This window comes from Mauremys reevesii, linkage group 2 (assembly GCF_016161935.1).
Source record: "Mauremys reevesii isolate NIE-2019 linkage group 2, ASM1616193v1, whole genome shotgun sequence".
NCBI lineage: Eukaryota > Metazoa > Chordata > Testudines > Geoemydidae > Mauremys > Mauremys reevesii.
This window is the reverse complement of record NC_052624.1, coordinates 96,316,941-96,334,140: the sequence shown is the minus strand read 5'-3', so window position 1 is coordinate 96,334,140 and position 17,200 is coordinate 96,316,941.

Below are 17,200 nucleotides of genomic sequence, written 5' to 3'. Positions count from 1 at the left end.
ATGGAATCACTTAAAAGAGTGCTTTTTTTCTCAGCATTTTGTGCTTGTTGATGCTGACTATTGGGGAGTCTTTGTACCTCTGGGTTCACTATGTGGTCTTGCTACAGGAATTGTTATCTCCTTTATTAACTTCTCCCAGCTCAAGCATGCTGATCTTTGACCTTTACAAAGAAACCACTATAGCATTTTACAGTAAAGGTACTAAACAGTGCATTTGACAAAGTGCTATTGCAATGCTCTGGGCAATTACTGTAGAATAAAAGATAAGTATGTCATTGAACATTGCCTATGCCATTGATGTGCAGATCTATCTTTACACTTCTGATCTGTTTCTTTATATTAAGTCCTGCATCTTAGCTTGTCCCTTTTACATCTCCTTCTTGGGGTCTTACCCTCCTCTTCCCCTTAACGTGACCAAAGCTTCTCATTTTCACCTCCCCCCTCTACGTCACTGACAACTCCACCATCCTCTCCATCTTTGAAGTCTGTAACCTAAATATTCATCCTCTCCCTCTTTGACAATTCATCCATTTTTGTGTCCAAATCTTGCTCCTACTGCCTCATAACATTTTTAAGATCCATCTTTTTCTCACCAGCCAGCCAGCCAAAACTCGCATTTGTGCTATTTTTATTCCACCTTGATTACTATAACCACCACCACCACCACATCTCTGGTCTCCCCTAACATCCTTTTCATCCTGCTCCAGTACATATAAAATGCAGCTGCCAAGTTCACCATCCTTGCCCGTTGCTCTAATCACATTTTGAATCCCTTCCCTGCACTAAGTTCAAGCTTTTTCTTCCCAGCTTCATGGCCATTCACAATTCTTCCCATCCCTAGGTGTCTGCCTCTTATCACATTGCTCAACCAATAGTCTGCTGTGCCTTTTTCTGCACCTTTTTCTGCGATGCCCCTTATACATGAACATGTTGCCTGAACTGATCTGTAGGGAAATGATTCACCTCTAGTTTTATGCCTATAAGAAATGAACCAGTTAACGCTGGCTTGAAGAGCAGATGGGGTTAGATGATATTTGGCTATTTATAATAATTTTAAATCCATGCAAATGAATACCAAAAATACGTGTATGTGATTGTATCTTCTTCTCCACCCTTCATGTACCACTTGTATTTTTTAATAACATACTGTATTGTTGCTATGTTTCTACAACATCCAGGATAATGTGGACCTGATCTCAAATGAAGAGACAGGGCGGGATGGGAAATGGAGTCAGAGATAGTTGAAGTGACTTCCCCAAGGTCACGCAGCAGGTCAGTGGCAGAACTGGGAATAGACCACTGACTCCTGACTCATAATCTAGTGCCTTAGAGAGAGAGAAGGTGGGTGAGATCATATCTTTTATTGAACCAACATCTGTTGGTGAGAGAGAGAAGCTTTCCACACATACAGAGCTCTTCTTCAGGTCTGATATGATCTAGTGCCCTATCCACTATACCATGCTGCATACATATATTTTTTAAAAAAATAACTTACCAGTAATATCAAGAAAAAATCATATACTACATGTCTCTATTTATATATTTTTTAAAAGGAAAGGTATGTTCACTTTTGAGTAACAACATTTTCTGAAATGTTGTATGCCAGACAATTGATTAGATTCTGAGTCAGAATGCTAACCTTTCATTGCAAGCATGCGTTTTAAAATATAGACTCCCGTTAAATCATAGACTTTAGAGAGAGAGGGGAAGACCTATTACACCTCTTATCCACCCCATGTCCCTGTTGGGTTGTTCACTACACTCTACTCACAAGTGCTTTATCCAGACCACTTTTAAATGAATCACGTGATGTAGGAGGCTAGACCTGTGCTTTAGACAGGTGACTAACCAAATGGAAAAAGGCGGAACATTGTGTCCATTCAGCACCAACAGATTGTTACATTATGCTTTCTGAATGGGTATTTAAGAGCAAACTTTTGAAGTCTCTACTCCATTTTTTGCCAAAGTTGAGAAAGGTCATGGTTACCCAGTGAGGCACAGGGAGAATCCATTTAGGTACAAGACAGCAGCGTGTTTCTGGATTAGATTGGTTTTGAAGGGCTCAGAAGCATACATCTCACCGTCAGGGAGCAGGATGGAATAGATGACCTAATACTAGCTCTCTTTCATCTCTAATTTCTACTGATCTGGGATGGGTTTTGCTCTTAAATCGTAGAGCATGATTGTTCATGTAAATCCACATTCAATTAAAATTGCCCTACGCTGCCTCTCCTCTCCCTCAGAATTATCTTTTTAAGTATTCTGTTGTATCCAATTCCTGTACTGAGGCCAGGCAAATCTATCACATTATTAAATCTGTTTCACTAATGATGCATAAACAAAAACATAATTAAAAAATGCAACATTTTGCGAACTTTTGAACAACTCCTTCACATGCATTTTTAAGGCAGTTTTCAACTTTAACCCAAGCTTCTTTTTGCTTAGCATGCTAACTAGGTCAACATTCCAAGAGTGGCTCATGGGGATAATAATATGTTATTTTAAGTAACTAAAATATTATCCAGGGTTCAAGAATCATTTTTCATGATTTTACCTTTTTCCTCTAGGTTGGTTACTTTGTTTGCATGGAAGTTTTTAGAGATAAACCAGTCCAGTGTCTCTTTTTTAATAAATGTATTAAAAGAATAAGCAAGCAGTTATAAAAACGAATATGAGTTTAAGTGAAATGTCACTAGCACATTTAATTTATAGTTTCCGAGCTTAATTTACAATAATACTGTGCAATAGTCAAATCAAGGTTATCATTGAAATACAATCAATAAGTCCTGCTGGCAGTCTTGCACAGTAACAAAATGATTTTTAGAATCCCACACATCCATCACCTTTAGAATGACATTTGTAACAAGGTGGCTTGCCTCTTAACAGTTGGAAGGCTGGGGCTACCCGACCCTGATTACAGAATGAGCTGCAGCTGGGAGTGATGAGGGTGACTGCCTTATAAAGAGCAGCAGGACGCTGCAATGAATGGGGGAATGTTCAAGGATTAGAGACTACTAGGAGTGAGCAAGCGCTAGCAGAAGGTTCTGGGATTCCAGCCAAGTAGGGCCTGGGATGGCCTATCAAAGCAAGAATGGCCCCAGGCAGGAAGGCCTGGGTAGAGGAAGAGAAACCTTTGTTTCTGTGAACTTTTGGATGGACTTGAAAACTTTATTTTGAAAGTTTGTTAATTTAATGAAGCACAACTTGAGAAGGGCTGGGAATGGGCAAAAGTGTTTTTTGAGTTTTTTGAACAGTCCAAGAGAAGAAACAGAGGCAGGCTGCTGTAGTGTAACCCTATGCAAAAGGAGGCTGTCACCCCACTTACACACTCCTTTAGCCCAGAGAGCTCTTACTAGTTAGACAACAAGCTTTTAGGCATTTAATATCTACTCTGGGAAGCAGTTAGTGACACGCACATACAGAACTTACACTAATGGGACTGGGAGTGATCTGAGCATCCTCAAATTGTTTGGCAGAAGGATTTTCACATCATGTTCTACTTAGTCTTTTTATGAGCCAAATCAGCTGGGAGGTAGAATTTAAACAGAGCAAGGTGAATGATAATTGTGAATTATTTAAGAATACTTTACTAGATGCCTAAAAAGCCATAATCAGGAAGGACATGCTGCTTAAAAACACAACTGGCTTAAAAGGAAAGTGAAGGGAGCTGTAAAAAAAACCTGTATATATAACAAATGGAAGAAAGGGGAAGTTGACACTAATGAATAAAAATCAGAAACTTGTCTGTTACAGCTCCATTTTGTTCTTAGAGCTGTCCCCTTACTCCATTTTGTTCTTGTTCTCCTCTGTGGCCGCCCCTCCCTGGCTGTTAAGTTGTTTACCAGGGCCTCTGCCCTTCTCAAAGGGAGGGCCCCTTAAGTTGTTTAACAAGAGCCATTGCCCTTCTCAAAGGGATGGCCACTTATGCTAAGTGGGACCACTGCCCTGTTCAAAGGGTTAGTCCTGTTATCACCTTGTTAAAACCTGGGCTTGGTGTAGGGTGAGCACTGTCCAGAGCTGCAAGACCTATTGTGTTTTTAAGATCCTGGGCATGAGTCATACCTCTGGACTCAGGGCTAGTCCAGACATGTCTTGGTGGCTGCCTGCAGTTTTTTTTTCTCTGCCTTCTCTCCTCCCTGTAAGAGGGGGAGCCAATCAGAGTTACTGGCGGGAAGCTGTCAGAGTTTGCCTTTAAAAACAGACATTTTCTGAACAGACTTCAGAAAGGTTCTTGCACTCCTGCCTAGTCTGATCAACCAGGGGTTCTGGGGGTCCTTTCTCCGCTCTCGTTTTATTTTTGAGCGTACCCCCATTTTTGAAAACCCCCCCACGAAGAACGAATTGCTGCCTGAGAGATCTCCTGATTATCAAGACTGTACTGAGCCTTCTGATGTTCTTGCTGCTTCTGCCTCTGCTGCTGCCTTGGGGGATGGTAAGAATCCCTCTGTGAAACTTTCTATACTTTTATTTTATTATTTTAGCTGCTGGCTCTGTCTCCCCAGCACACAGACTCAAGCTAAACCTTGGTCTGTGTCTTAAAACCTCTCTTAAACTCCCTCTGTCTTGGCTGCTGGCTTTCTTCCCCCAGTAGGCAGACCCAAGCTGTATCTGTAATCTGTTTCTAGTTCTGCAGTGCCTTTGCTGCTAGAAATAAGCCTGCTTGCAGCCACCCCACTGCTGCAGTCACCCCCACCCTCTTTGGAGCTGTGTCCTGGACACACACCACTCAGCCCTCTGTAACTACCCTTAGCATAAGGTGCACCCATTAAGTTAAGTTTAGCATTATACTTTGTAAGTTAGGCTTAGAGAATTGTTGCATTGTGTTGTGTTTTAATTTGTGTAGTTTTGATTAAGTTAGAACATAGATAAGATTTTGCTGTGTTCTGTATAATTGTAATTGTCTGTCTTCCCACTGCAAACACCCCCCCGCCCAGCTTCTCTGTGTCTTTCTACCTTATTACACTCTCTCTGCTGCTTAAGCTTGCAGCCTGTTTGTTCTGTCTCACTAAGTTTAAGTCTCTAGCATAAAACCCCATTGGTTACTTTCTTCCTCTCTGATACCCCTCACATTCTACATTTACACTACTGTGACACATTTTTACCTAAAATTGTTTGTTATTTAACACATTTTATCCATAACTGTTAGTTGGTTATATGCTGCTGTGACACACCTTTTTACATAGAAATCGCTAGCTACCTGTTACATTTATACCTCAGTGTTAACTGATTACCCACTGTATTGTATCCTACTGTGTTGTACCCCACTATTGAAACCCCCTTACTGTTCACCAAAAAGAAACCCCTCCCCAATTCTCTACCTTAACAACCCCCATACCCCTCACTATTGAATTTTCCCTGTTTTTGCATTTGCTTAATAAAGTTTATTTTGCACCCCACCCGTGTGGTAATTGCTCCCCAAGATCCCATATACCTGCTGGCAGGGACAAAACTAAGAGCTGTAGAAAATTGATAAGCAAAGGTACACAAGGAGACATCTATGACCAGCAGAGTAAAGGGAAAATAAGGAGTTTTTAAAATGTGCTAGAAATAAAAAGAATCCTAACAATTGGCCCATTACTAGATGGAAATGATAGAATTATCAGTAACAATGCAGAAATGGCTAAAGTGTTTGATACATTTTTCTGTTCTGTATCTGGGAGAAAAACAGATGATATATTTGTACCATATGATGATGATGAAACACTTTCTATTCCAATACTAATTCAGTAGGATATTAAAGAACAGCTAATAAAGTTAGACAATTTTAAATCAGCAGGGTCAGATAACTTGCATCTAAGAGTTTTAAAAGAGCTGACTGGGGAGCTCATTGGATCATTAATGCTGATTTCCAGTAACTCTTGAAACACTGGACAAGTTCCAGAGGACTGGGAGAAAGGTACTGTGCCAATATTTAAAAAGGGTAAATGGGATGACCCAGTTGATTATAGGCCTGTCTGTCTCACATCGATCCCTGGCAAGGTTATGGAGTGGCTGATATGGGACTTGATTAATAAAGAATTAAAGAGGGTAATATAACTAATGACTATGAATGTGGGTTCATGGAAAATAGATCCTGTAAAACTAACTTGATACATTTATCAACAAAACCCATCAAAAAAGATAAGTGTTGATAGAATAGACTGACTCTGTACTCACATTTTGATTAAAAAAGAAACAAATGATACACAATTAACATTGCACACATTAAATGGATTTAAAATTGGCTAACTGACTTGGTCTCAAAATGTAATTGTAAACAGGGAATCATCATCGAGTTGGTGTGTTTCTAGCAGGGACCTGCAACAATCAGTTCTTGGCCCTACAGTATTTAATATTTTTATCAATGACCTGGAAGAAAACAAAAAATCATCACTGATAAAGTTTACCGATGACACAAAGCTTGGAGAAGTGATAAATAAGAGGATAGGACATTGATACAGAGCAATCTGGATCGCTTGGTAAGCTAAATGTAAACGAATACGTCTAGGAAAAAAGAATGTAGGCAATATTTACAGGACGGAGGACTCTATCCCGGGAAGCAGTGACTCTGAAAAAGATTTGGAGGTCATGGTGAATAATCATCTGAACATGCACTCTCAGTGTGATGCTGTGCAGGGCCAGCTCAGGCTTTTTTGCCGCCCCAAGCACTTCGGCGGCAGCTCAACCGGGCCGCTTCATTCCTCGGTGGCAATTTGGCGGCGGGTCCTTTGCTCCGAGAGGGACTGGGGGACTTGCCGCTGAAGATCCAGACGTGCCGCCCCAAGTACCTGCTTTCTGTGCTGGTGCCTGAAGCCGGCCCTGATGCTGTGGCCACATGGGCTACTGCAACCCTTGGCTGTATAAACAGGGGAATCTTGAGTAAGAGTAGAGAGATTATTTTTATCTCTGTATTTGGCACTGGTGTGACCACTGCCGGAATACTGTGCCCAGTTCTGGTGTCCACAAATCAAGACAATTGTGGATAAATTGGAGAATGTCCAGAAAAAGCTATGACAATGATTAAAGGATTAGAAAACATGCCTTACAGTGATAGATTCAAGGAGGTCAATCCATTTAGTTTAACAAAGAGGAGGTTAAGGGATGACTTGAGTACAATCTACAAGTACCTAAATGCAGAACAGAAATTTGAGAATGGGCTCTTCAGCGTAGCAGAGAAAGGTATAATACGATCCAATGGCTGGAAGCTAGATAAATTCAGACTGGAAAAAAAGTCATATCTTTTTAATGGTGAAAGTAATTAACCATTGGAACAATTTACTAAGGATAATGATGGATTCTCCATCACTGCCGATTTTCAAATCAGATTGTCTTTAAAAAAAAAAAAGAAAAAAAAGATATGTTCTCCTTCAAAAGGCATTATTTTGTGGAAATTGTATGTCCTGTGTTATATGGGAGGTCAGGTTAGATGATCATATTAATTTCTGAATACTAGTCATGTGGCAGAGGGTACATTAGGAAATGCACTGCAATTTGACCAGGATACAGGGATTAACACACCTATTCTTCAAATGTGGCATCAACCAAATGTGTTTAATGAACCAATATGGTTAGTACAATGATGAGGAGACCACAGTTTCCAAAGAGAGAGAGAACCTCCATTGTATAGCTCATCAAATAGAGGTATAGCACAACTAAGTGCAGTGGTCACACAATAGGGGCCAAATTTTCAACGGTATTTAGGCTCCTAGATGCAGATAGCTACCTAGTAAGATTTTCAAAAGTCCATTGGGAATTAGGCACATTTGAAAATCCCACTAGGGACCTATCTGTATTTTAGGCTTCAAAATACTTTTGAAAATCTGGCCTTACTTCTTTAGTAAATAGCAAATCTCTGACTCTTAAGAGAAAAGAAATGTTAACTAGAAAGTTACTTGTTACAAATTGTATTTCCCCCCTATGTCTCGCCCCTTGAAAAAGTTAACTTTGTGGGTTCATCCAATTTAAGATTTCTTTCTAGGAATGTTTAATTCTAGTTAGATTGGATCAGTGGGCCTTTAAAAAAAAAGCATTTATGTTAACTTTAGACATTTGGTATTTATCTAGAATATCCTTGCATTTTACATCCCATATACATTCTCTATTATAGCATTTAAGGGGAGAGTCAGGTGGCAGATAGCAAAGCTGACACTGATATTTGAAATTTGAAGAGCATAGCACTTTAAAATTAAGCTCATTAAAAATAATAGAGTGATACATTGGTAGGACTTGAGCTGCAAACCCAGAGGTGACAGGCTATTTGGTGAACAATTTACTGAGTGTCTCACTCCCCCTTCCCTAACCATGGGCATTGTAAGTTCATTCTATTAACCTTAATAGGTTTGCTCTCAAAGTGCTTTACTCTGAAGATTTAAATATGAATGCTTTCATAGGTTAGCCTGCAGCTAACTTAAGCAACTAAACTAAAAGTAGAAGCAATATATTTATCTATAAGCATATTTGTATGAGCATACTCTGCCTGTTGGTGTTAACTGAGATGAAACCTGTAAATGTAAACCAGGAAGTGGTGTGACAGCCAGAATGCATTGTGAGGTTTTTATTGTTAAATATTGTACACCAGTAATTTCTCCTTTTACTCAAATCCCTAAATGCCAATGGAAATCCTCAGCAGCTAGTCAGTGCTGCTCCTTGCTCTAGCTGAAGAGTACTATAGTAAGAGAGAGACATTTTCCTCAACTCAAGTCCTCAGTAGATATACTTGAGGGTTTGAGCTCTGACACCAGGTCCCCTGTAGCATGTGCAGCTCTTGTCAGCTTGGGACCCAAACTCAAAACCAGCAAGCATGTTAGTCAAAATAGATTTTGGCCCGAAGAGGGTACAGAAACGGCCCTGGTGGCACTAATGGATGACCTCTCAGTGGCAATGGAGACGGGCCAAGCATAACTGCTCAGACCATGTCAGCCATGGGTGTTACCCAGCTTTGTCTTCTTTTGGACAGACATGTCAAATACTGTCATGCACATATCACAAAGCTCAGAAGCACAAGTTGCTCAAGCTAAACCCACATATGAGAGAAATTATGCTAATTCTAAGAAGAAAGCACTTACAGGAGCTCACTCAGTTCACTAACATTGCCATAGACATCGTTCATCCTCCTATCATCAACAAGAGTTCGTGGGTTCGGAATTGGTATCTTGACTCCTGTATGCTGAAATGATGGAAGCAATAACTGTTTTTTTTTATGGGTTGAGGGCCTGGTAACTGTGACACATGCCTTCCTCACTGCTAAGTTTAGCTACTGTAACTTTCTTTACCAGTTGGCTGCATCCACTACATCTCATTCAGAATGCAGCAGCACTTGTTCTGGGTGGGACAGACACGTATCACACAGGGGCTTCATGCACCTTCTAAAATTGCTTCCAGGCCTAATTCAGTCAAATGCCTGGTATTGATTTACCAAAGACTGCCTCCTCATCTACTGGCCAGTGAGAGAACTATACTTGCCAGGGACAGAGCCCCTATCATGACTTGAGGTGAAGTTATCAAAAACAGGAGGCAAGGCATTTTTGGTGAAAGGTCCTACACCAGTGATACTTAGATTGAGGCTCCTGCGCTGCAAGTGGTTTTTTTTTTAATGTGGCTCTTTGCAGCACATGATATTAAAGCACTATGAGATTTAATTATTTACCAATCAGGATGATTTTACTATGTTACTAACCAATTGTAGTTGATAAAATAACACTACTTGGTCAGTCATTTTGGTGGGAGAATAATATGTATCTATAGTAAATGAAACAATGAATTCACACTAATGTGGCTCTTTTGGGTAATGTTGATCGCTAATTTGGCTCCTGAACCACTGAGGTCTGAGTATCACTGTCCTAGACTATGGAATATATTGCCACAAGACATTAGACTGAGTCAGAGACAGGTCTTTAGAGGAAAATGCAAAACAGTTCATTACATTGGCCTTTCTGCACTGAGGAGACAATTTTTTTCTCAGACAAAATTTATACACCCAAAAGAATACCCTCCTTTTAAGTAACAGCAATAGGCAGAACAGAGTGCGGAGTTCCCCATTTGCAGCATGTCTTCATTCTTGTGCCTAGACATCACAGCAAATGAGGCATCTCATAAATTCCTAGCTAGATTAGATAACTAGCTTGCCTAAAACCACAGCAAATCTACTGAGCAGCATCAAGAATCAAATCCAGATCTTCTGCCTCAGAGGTCACCATATACCACTTTCCACACTTATAATAGTTTCTTCTTCTTCAACACTTATCTGAACAGTCAGCCATAGCAATTGTTCGCTGCTCAAGGGCTTGACAGCCCGAGAGTCCAACATTGGAACAGACTTGATGAACCCATGTAATAGGGGATCTGCTGCTGGGCCGCCTCCATCCCTAGGCTGGTGGAATTTTATCCCAGATGTACAAGCCCCCCCGAGAACGGCGTTTGCAGGCACATCCTCTGGTATTCTTGCGACATGTCTGAAAAGCGTAAGATGCCATCTGCGGACAATGGCCTCAGTAGTCTGTAGACTGGAGTTGGTTTTGTGAAAAAAGCATTATAGTGTTAAAAGCTATACTACTTATCCATAAGAATATCATCCTCTTCTTTCAAAAAGTTGCCTTGACAGATCTTTACCACAGAATATTATTACTGGTTGTCTTAGGGTTTGTCAATATAACTTATGTCACTCAGGGGTGTATAAGCCACCCCCCCCCCCGAGTGACATGAGTTACACTGACCTAAGCGCTGAATTATCATACCTTTCAAAATGGTGTTTCAGGGAGTTGTGGGGACTTAAATGGTTGACACAGGAGAGTTGCACAGATATAATATCCATAATAAAGCATCCTATTTATCTACAAGATGTCTGCACTTTTTGAATTATAAAGCATTTAGGGATGTTCAGACAATCAGACAGCTGAGCTAGCTAATCATTCCTAACCAGATTATTCTGCATAAAGACACTGGAATGAGCTCTTCCTAGGCAGCTCCATTTTAACTGTGGGATTATTTTAGAGAAAGACAAGGAGAAAATATTCTTCACTTTTAGTTTCAAAGGAATGGGGGTGTCAGATTGACAGCCGTGAAGACTGAATTTCTCTGTTTAGCTACAAAATAGGAATAGCACAGGCAGCATCAGTGCAAATTTCTTCATACTAGCCAATCAGCATGCCTCAAGCCTGAAGGACCTCTGGGGCTAATATACATTTCTATGTAAATACTGTAGAACCTCCTTACTAATCATCCTACAACTCTTCCTGTTTGATTGGTTTTAGTAACGCTAAAGTGCTGTGTTAGTGATGCAGCAACTGCATTCTGTGGCAATTGCTCAACTAACTGATAGTTTTCTTAAACAAAATTAGTTCACCCTAAGTCTTATGTATCCAAAATTAAATATAGTTCTTATTTTTTTAAGCAGTGTCTCCATATAAATGCCAGCTCACTAAACCTGTGCAAAACTAAGAGAAGGAAAAATGTTTTGAGTCCATGGCCTGACTTGACTGATTATCAGGGAAATTTTAAAGGGTCCATGAATTCTTCCATAAGGTTTTCTGCCAATCTGAGGAACTTCCTCTATCAGATATTAATTCTATTGTCTGTTTAATGTATTTTCTTACACAGGATACAGCTTTCCACCCGTCCCAAGATTCTTCCCTTTTAACTAAACCAAAGGAAAGAAACCCCCAAAAGATCTAGACCTCTACTTTTTAGGCACCCCTCCACCAACTGCACTCTTGAGCAGCCTCACAGCAGCAACCTCTCACTGCCCTTCCAAGGTAATGGGGGCTGGGCAAGGACAAACACAGTAGAAAAAGCCACCTTTTAGGTTTGATAGCCAAGTTGGAAAGGAGGAGGAAATCTTGCCAAATCTTCTATGCTAACCAGGGATGTACTGGGTCCATACTTAACGGAGGACCTCCTTTGTGCAGTGGGAAGTGGTGCTGGTGGTCATTAAGTGAGCTCTTACTTTGGAATTTTAAACTGATGTCCCAGCATAGTGATAAGGTGCAGGATGCTGCTGGAGATGCTTGATTTTTCAGAGCTCCTGCAAAATCAGTGGCCTGACTGCTTGTTGTCATTAAAGGCCCCTGGCACTTTCCACACATTTTGTCTACATGAAATTCCTTTGCAGTGTTCAGCTGGACACTTCATTTCTCTTTCTTTCTGTCCTGAACTGTGTGATACTGTTGCTGTTCTCTGTTAGTTAACTGTCAGAACATAAGAACGGCTACTGGGTCAGACCAAAGGTCCATCTAGCCCAGTATCCTGTCTACCGACAGTGGCCAATGCCAGGTGCCCCAGAGGGAGTGAACCTAACAGGTAATGATCAAGTGCTCTCTCTCCTGCCATCCATCTCCACCCTCTGACGAACAGAGGCTAGAGACACCATTCCTTACCCATCGTGGCTAATAGCCATTAATGGACTTAACCTCCATGAATTTATCCAGTTCTCTTTTAAACGCTGTTATAGTCCTAGCCTTCACAACCTCCTCAGGTAAGGAGTTCCACAAGTTGACTGTGCGCTGTGTGAAGAAGAATTTCCTTTTATTTGTTTTAAACTTGCTGCCTATTCATTTCATTTGGTGACCCCTAGTTCTTGTATTATGGGAATAAGTAAATAACTTTTCCTTATCTACTTTCTCCGCATCACTCATAAGTTTATATACCTCTATCATATCCCCCCTTAGTCTCCTCTTTTCCAAGCTGAAAAGTCCTAGCCTCTTTAATCTCTCCTCATATGGGAGCCTCTCCAAACCCCTAATCATTTTAGTTGCCCTTCTCTGAACCTTTTCTAGTGCCAGTATATCTTTTTTGAGATGAGGTGACCACAGCTGTACGCAGTATTCAAGATGTGGGCTTACCATTGATTTATATAAGGGCAATAATATATTCTCTGTCTTATTCTCTATCCCCTTTTTAATGATTCCTAACATCCTGTTTGCTTTTTTGACTGTCGCTGCACACTGCGTGGACATCTTCAGAGAACTATCCTTGATGACTCCAAGATCTTTTTCCTGATTTGTTGTAGCTAAATTAGCCCCAATCGTATTGTACGTATAGTTGGGGTTATTTTTTCCAATGTGCATTACTTTACATTTATCCACATTACATTTCATTTGCCATTTTGTTGCCCAATCACTTAGCTTTGTGAGATCTTTTTGAAGTTCTTCACAGTCTGCTTTGGTCTTAACTATCTTGAGCAGTTTAGTATCATCTGCAAACTTTGCCACCTCACTTTTTAACCCTAGAGGTGATGGCATTTCACTGTGGAGTGAGCTGATTCCTGTATAGTTAACTCTTAATGTAAATCTGTGGTAGAGATCATCCTCGAATCAAGGGACTTCTGCTGCTGCTGAGTTAACTCCTAAAAAGCTTTAAGATTATGTTAGATAAAAGAGGTGCACCCAAGTAAGATGAGCGTTTTTTCAAAAAGCTCATCAATCAGCAAGAAGGAAGATCGGATAGCATGAAATCCTCCCCTTCCTTGCAGCAGAGCATGCAGATAAAGTATGTTTCCTTACAAATTCTTGCACATGCTGACGGGATTGAAAGGTCCCTTTGTCAGCTCACTCACTCATGACTGATTTCCCCCTGCAACACTTCCCTTGTGATAGAAACAGTTAGAAAGAGAAACGGTTACTTTGTTACAACAGTGGCTGGCAGGCAGTTGACCACTACACCCAGATCTTTCAGGGTATGTCTACATTGCATCTGGGATGGAGCCTCCCAGACTTGAAGTGGCGCAGCCCCTGCTATTGTGCTAAAAATAGCTGTGTATATGTTGTAGCTACTTTTTGAGCACACTAGTGCAAACCCCACCATCACAAGTGTGTGGTGCCACGTGGGGAGGTTCACTTCTAGATGCAATGTAGACATACTCACAGGCACAGATAAAGAACTCAGTGAAGGAGTAGAGAAGGAATTAAAGTAGAAGAGTAAGGAAGACAAATGGAGAGGTGCAGAACTTGAGAGGAGGACAAAGACAGGAGAGAAACAGCAGCAGAAAACTGGTGAAAGGGGGGTCAGAAAAGACACACAAGAGGGAGACCAAAAGGCATGCTGTTCCAAACCAGCACCTCACATCAGCTGGACAGATTAGCCACTCAGGACAGGCAGAAAACTGTTCCCAGAAAGGTTGATTCAGATGTTGGTGAAGCAGAAGCAGCATCAGGAGAGACTGAATCACTGAACTCATGGCTAGGAAAACAATCAGCAAAACTGAAAGAAAAAAGACAATGAGAATGTTAAATAAGAGAATGAGAGCAGAGGCACCACAGAAGCTTAGTGGTAGCAAGGTATGAATTACCATCATTCTATTCCTCCCTGAGCCAGGTATGTTGTGGAAGCAGCATACTCAGCCTATGTAAAATTTGCTCTTTACTCTGTCTAAAGAATGATGTTGATATGCTCCAAAATACTGTCCAGATCTGTTTGATCCTTCGATTGAAATATAGAATCTCAAGACTGGGAAGACAATTTGGAAATAGGGAGGTGATTTGATCCTAAGGGCTGTCATGGGGATGGCCTTGCTGGTATGTGTAGTATAAAGTAAGTCCATCACCATTTTTTAATATCTTTCATTAAAATGCTTCCAGACTGCATCTATTTCCCTCCCCCCCCCGACTTCTTCGAGATAAGAGCACTTCAGCTACCACTGCCCTGACTTTCTTGCTAACTTTGAAGAGTAAAATTGTGTGAAGATTTTAATCTTTATCCTTAATGTCTTTGCAAACTGCTGGAGAACACACCTGAAAGATCAAAAATGCCTAAAGGCTACGTCCTTTTTCAGAGACAATGGGTATGTCTACACAGCAAAGAGAAACTCGCGGCTGATTCCGGCTCGCGGGGCTCAGGCTGTGGGGCTGTTTAAATGCTGTGTAGACTTCTGGGCTTTGCGCAGGGGCCCAGGCTCTAGGACTCTGGTAGATGGGAAGGTCCCAGAGCTGAGCTTCCAGCCTGAGCCGGAAGTCTGCACAGCAATGAAACAGCCCTGCAGGCCGAGCCCTGTGAGCCTGAATTGGCTGCCATGGGCTAACCGCAGATTTTTCTTTGCTGTGTAGACATACCAATGTTGCCAAACCTAAAGCCACTGGAGTCTGTTAATGGGGTCCACTGCTAGGGACAGTGTGTTTTTGATCATGCCTCAGGTCCATATGTTACGCAGTACTGGCTGAGTCATAACTGAGAGCTTGATATCTCTAGGGAACTGGGATGTTGTTTCCTTTATATTGGGCACATTAGCTCCATTATCCTCCAGTTTAACTGCAAACCTCTGTTCGCTTAATTTGCCTTTCTTAATTTCCCCAATGCATATATAATTTCTGGATACATTACCTATTTCTCTTCCTCTTCTCTGACACGACCTCTGAACCAACATAATATAGAGTTTGAATGGAAGAGAAGGTGGCATGTTAAATCCTGGAGCAAGGTGTTCCAGTTGAATGGGTTTGCAGGAGCCCCATTGCTTCAACTGTCTCTGTTCTTCTGGAAATAAATGCAACTAGCAAACTTGAAAATAGCAACTGCCATCTGAATCCTTGAGCCATGTTCCTTTGCTGCCCTCTACTGCAGGGCTCAGTATAATTCCTCTAAATTGCCAAAAAAAAGAGCAATCTTCTATTTCCTCTGAGAGGCTGCCAGTCAAAGCAGGACTTGAAACCCAGGAAAACACACTGAGAACTCAAAAAAGAAAGAGATGGTAGGTGATGTTGAGAAGTAACATAAAGTAAGAAAGGGCATTAGTTACAGGACAACCAGCTCTAGTAGTGTCAATATGAAATATCAGCAAAATCAGACGCCAACCTAAAAGATGGCAACTAAAAGCCGTATTTTCAGGGCCTCAAAGAACAATGATCGAACCATCCAGAACTTTTTAAAAGTTAAATTTAAAGAGACATTGTCAGATACTTTAGGCCTCATGCTGTTTGTTTGTTTTTCTGTTGTTATATATTTTGCATACATTTACAAAACCCAATCTTAAATGGAAACAGTTTCCATGACTTTCTTAAATATAAAAGAAAATATGCTTATTTAGATTTAAAGATCATCCTTCTATATTGTGAGTGCAGGGAAACTAGAAAGTGAAACTGACTAGGAACAAAATCCTTTTATGTGAAGTCTAGTTTCATGATCCAAGCCAAAAGCATTGAAAAAAGTAGACCTCAGAAAGGATACAGTAATCCAGGCCCTGATCCTGCAATCTGAGCTGCATGAGTGCACCTTTATGCCTGCATAGAATCCCCCTGAAGACAATTAACTTCCATACAGATGCAGGAGTCCTGTTATAGAATTGCAACCTTAGGCCCCAGATTCTTTTAGTTTTAATAATTTAGGGTGATAGTTATTATTTGTATGTTGACTGCATAATCATATAAAGAATCCTAAACCAGAATGTTTCTAACAGGTGTTGGGTTTTTTTGTGTGATTAAGCATGATGGTTTCTCTCATTTGCTTCATGTAACACCTCCATTTGTTTGGAAAAAGTTAATACAAAGAAAGTTTTTTTTGTTTTTAAAAAACACCTTTAGATTTTAAATTGATTTTTATTAGCATTAGCCATTATATAATCACTTGTTATACCAACAAGTACACATCTGAAGTTATCTTAATATATTCAGCTTTACATCTCAGAGTAACACAGATCTACAACATTCATTATTATTAATTTAAGCACTGATAATCTGTAAGCCTGTGCAGAGTCAGGCTCTTCATTAATTAAACACATACATCTCTACCCCGATATAACGCTGTCCTTGGGAGCCAAAAAATCTTATCATGTTATAGGTGAAACCGCATTATATCGAACTTGCTTTGATCTGTTGGAGTATGCAGCCCCCCCGGAGCACTGCTTTACTGTGTTATATCCAAATTTGTGTTATATCGGGTCATGGTATATCGGGGTAGAGGTGTACTTTCTACTGGCTACAGGCCCTCAACCAAAGCCTACTAAAATCAGTTAAAGCCCTTCCATAGACTTACATGCACTTTGGATCAGACCCAAAGAGTATACCACCCTAAATAGTTCTATTGGGGTAGGATGGCTGGTCTAGTGGGATAAAGTACTCAATTGGGACTTTAGATCTGGGATAAATTCTCAGATCAGCCACAGCCCTCCTGTGTGACCTTGGGCAGGTCACTTAATCTACGCAGTGCCTCTGATCCCAATCTCTAAAATGGAAGTAGTACTTTCCTGTCTCACAGGGGGATATTCTGAAGCAAGAAGTCCATTAATGACTGTAACATTCAA